The sequence below is a fragment of the Homalodisca vitripennis genome, unplaced genomic scaffold, assembly GCF_021130785.1.
Source record: "Homalodisca vitripennis isolate AUS2020 unplaced genomic scaffold, UT_GWSS_2.1 ScUCBcl_1568;HRSCAF=5355, whole genome shotgun sequence".
Taxonomy (NCBI): domain Eukaryota; kingdom Metazoa; phylum Arthropoda; class Insecta; order Hemiptera; family Cicadellidae; genus Homalodisca; species Homalodisca vitripennis.
The window spans coordinates 81,079-85,657 of record NW_025777691.1 but is presented as its reverse complement, the minus strand read 5'-3'; positions in this window follow the sequence as shown (position 1 = coordinate 85,657).

The window sequence follows — 4,579 nt, the reverse complement described above, 5'->3', positions numbered from 1 at the left end:
CGTGCAAATCACGTGATGCCGCGCGGCCTGCCGTAATCAGGATTCTCGAGAAAGATAAGATAACAGCGACAACAATACCGATCACAATACCTGGAAATGCTTGTAAGTTTGTAATTTTGTAATTGAAGAGTTGTTTTTTCGTTCTATCATGTTTGTTTCTATAAATTTCTATTTTTGTGTTCTTCATACTGGTGTGGTCGGTATAATCCCAAAGTACCAAAGTTTGTTTAGAATGTGCAAAATACAAGTAATTTAGATTCTTTATCTACCATAGACACTCGTTTCCTCCTTTTTATTAGTATATTATATTAGTAGTACGTAACAAATTAATTAAATCTAAATGTTCCATAATTAAATTTTAGCTTTGATGGATTTAGATTTATGATAAAGAAAAATAATTTATCTTTTTATCAAATTTTTGTTGTAATATATGGTATTTTTTTGTATATGTACTTAAAATAAATATCATATAACAAATGGAACTTATTTTTTTAATGTGTGACCTTTATATTCAATTTATATTTAAGTGTTGTGATAGAAGGCTACAAAAACGAAAACGCGGTCTCAGAGACCAGGTGTTTCCATTGACGTAATTTTGAATACGTTTCCGTAATAGTGTTAAATGTACATCTAGGCCATAGTTTGTTTTATTATGTTATTAAAAACTATAATGTATTATTCATGTTGTTAATGTATTATGATTCTTGCTGTGTACAATTATTATATAATACTATCTAAGTTGGATAATATTCTAATCGTTCCAATAGTAACAATCGAACAATGAGCGTACACCACTTGTTAATGTCTCTCCGTTATTTCCATTAGACTACTTCGAAAAGGAGAAGAATTTACTTGTAAATTGCAACTAGAAACCTCTATTACATCTAAAACCACTAGGAGGAGCATTAATCCTTTTGATTATACTATTTAGAGGAAGGATAAATTTCTATCAAAATCCAGCAATTCAGACAATAGGCATTTCCCTTGTAATGTAAAATCAAATAGTTTTTATTAAAATACATATGCCATAATAAACTATTAAGTTAATTGTATAATTAGTAAACTACCTATAGTATTGGTAGTCTCACTTGGCCCATCCCATGTTCAACCATTTCTTAAGAGTACAAGATTTATAATTTAAATTCATACAGGACTACATTCTTATAGACAAATAATCTTTAAGTCTTAAAATGATGGAGCTAAACAGAAAAATAAAGCTGAAGGAATGCTATTGTTAATATAGTTATTAGTTCGAATTCAATTGTTTACCACACACGTGGTGCCGCAGAGAAGCTACCTCCCAACATACACAATTATATAATTAGTTACACTACTAAACTCTTAGTTTTATTAAAACATTAAATATACTTACAGCTTTTGTTTTCTTCTGAAATATTTGTCCTAAATGTTGGTCTTGTTTTGATACAAAATCGTGAACAAGAGCCAGCAGCCCAGGATCTCTGACACCCGCCATTATCGCACAAATACAAATGAAAGAATGACCGGCTCCACTCGACAGTCGTCAACTACACAGCGCTTGTGCCGTTTTGCCCCATAGAGGAATGTTAGAGTATAATACTTTTCGAAACATCATTTATTACTCTATAAAACATATATAAAATAATAACACTGATATATATTACAAAGAATTGCATAATTTATTTAAACACCATTACGACTCTCCAACTGATACAAAATCCGAATTTTAAAAAATAGCTAAATCTGGCACAGTATGGATTACGGAAAGGTAGTAATCTCAGTATTAGTTTAAACTTATTATGATTGGAATTTATATTAGTAGGTACCATGAATGATCCATGAAAAGTAAGAAACGTATAGAGTGAAAGTTCATGTTGAAAACCGGTTCCGAATATTTATTATCACTTGTTCTGGCGTAGATAGTAGCATCCTTAGCCCAATAAACTGACGAATTCCATTTAAAAATACAAACTATAGTAACTTTGATTTATATTAATTAAGCCACTCGTAATGTTCTTAAATTATTATGTGAACTATACATCAATATGGAAAGCACTAAAATCTGCCATTAGTTATAACTTCAATTGCACAACTAATCCAAAGGAAGCTGCCATATAGTACATTCCGATCCATAGAACTGCAAAATGCTTGCAACTAATAATTCAAATATCAAAGCGCAAATTTCATTTATATTTACTATAGGAGTAAACCTTTAAAAGTAAACCTTTCAGGTTGTTATTCATAATCTGCACTCACCAATAGATCATGAAGCTCTGGCAGATAACCTAGAAGATAAAGTACACTATCCAAAATACTCGTTGCCAACAGAATGTTTGTACCACTCTTTAGCAATCACCGACATAGATGTGTCAATGTACATGTTGATAGTTATGACTCTATTACTTGTAAAAAAAAATAGATCCAAAAACTCACTATGATACGCGCACTATGTGATTAATCCTATCGATCCAGCTACAGGGGCTCTACTGTTAACAAATATCTACAGAATATTGGTCTGCCTACACGCCAATGAAAGAAAAATGTTGACAGCGATCACCTGATTACACGATTAGAGTATGTCATTTTTTCTATACAATTAGACATACAACTGTAATTACTAAGAATAACAGTATTTCGTACATTTACATTGTAATTACTAGTTACTAAACAATAATTGTTGATTTTCTTTTCTTTCCTCAATACTTGATGACTTGTCTGGTTTATGAGCCAGACGTTTCTCTCTTTTATCAACCCATCTCTTTAACTCATCTATTCTCCATCTTACTTTGAAGATTGATCGGCACTGTAGAGAACGACTAAGGAGTGTCTTTTGACTGGAGAGAAACCTCATACTTCCCCTGGCGGTGAACTGTGTGAATTTTTTTTTGCTAACGGATTGCTTCGGCTGACGTCAGGATCCAACCAATTCGGCACTTCTTTCGGTAATGCGACATGAACGCAGAGGTTTGTGTTATTCCGAGTGGGCTCCTGTACCTCCGTGTATTCAGGGACGGGAAAACAGAGGAACTGGGATAGGAGGTTATTTGTCCGAGGGTACAGCCCTTCCTGGTCCGCAAAGTGATAGTAAAATATTATATACTATGATATAAATATTAAATACTATTATGTATATAATTATATATATATCATATTATTTTTACCATCTTTGATTATGACTTCCCAGGCCACATCAGCCCTACGGGCGATGCTACATGTACGCCGACGACTCTGTGATACTCTCGTCCAACAAGTCCATTGAAAACTTGAAAATTGAATCGTATCCTTGATTATAGATCCTTCAGAAGAATCCCTCAGAAGGATCTATAATCAAGGATCGTATTTAGCAATAAATATTGCGATCGATTACTGCTCAAATAATGACTTAGTATTCAATCAAGAAAAAACAAAGTAGTTGATGTTTGGAGCCTACAAAGATGACATTTCGGGATTACCATGACTGCAAACTGAGAATTCCATTAGACATCCTTGAGTTTCAATAGATGATAATACATCTTGGTCCACCCACATTGAAGGACTCTGCTTAAAATTAAGTTCTGCTATTTTCGCCATAAGATGCGAAAGTATCTATGGGCTATTGGCACTAAAGAAACAGCACTAATCGCTTACTACGCGATCTTTTACAGCAAGATGAGATAGTATTGCTATAGTATTGTGGAGTGGCTCATCTCGTGCTAGTATGGATCAAGTTTTGGTGCTCCGGAAAAGAGTTGTGAGAATCATGGTAGATCTGGGGGCGAGCGACAGTTGTAGATGGGCTTTTGTTGAATGGGGAATAATTACAGTGGTGGCTGCTTACATTCTCGAGGTGATCATCTCTTCTTGCTCAAGGGGGCTCACTCGAAACGCCCGGATACATGACCACAACACCAGATTCACCAAAAACTTCAACCTCCCATCCCATAGAAGAACACTTTTCGAGAAGAAGCCATCCTACGCCGGTGCGAGGTACTTCAATAGCCTTCCAGTCGAGTTCAAAATGTTACCTCCTGCAAAACTGAAATCTCACCAGAAGCAGTGACTATCGTCGCGGCCTTTCTACTCAGTCGGTGAATTCCTGGCCTGGAGAGACTTTTGAATATAGAACTCTCAAACACGACTTTAAAATTTCATGTGATTGTAACCTAATACTTGTAAAAAATGACGCTAGTCAGATCTTAATGATATAGATTAAAGCGATTAAAATGTCCCATCAATCACTTATTAAACCTATTTGCATAATAACTATTTTTATTAATAATTTATTTTATTAAGAATTCTAATTTACTATGGAGAACACATCTCTTCGTGATATTCATTTGTCATATTATTTTTGAAACAACATTTTAATTATAATAAGTATTTGTATCAATGACATATAGAATAAAACTCATTGAATTTAAACAATCTTACACTAATTTTAACTATATTCATTTATATTTGAGTTTTAATTTAGTACAATTAATTTGGAGAAGAAAATTTAAATCGTAGAAAGATTTGAAAACATTACACGTTTATTTAAATTATTGGAACACTCCATCGCTCTTCGCTTCCATCATTTAGAATTATTTCCAATGAACCTAAAATTGCGTTTAAAACAGAG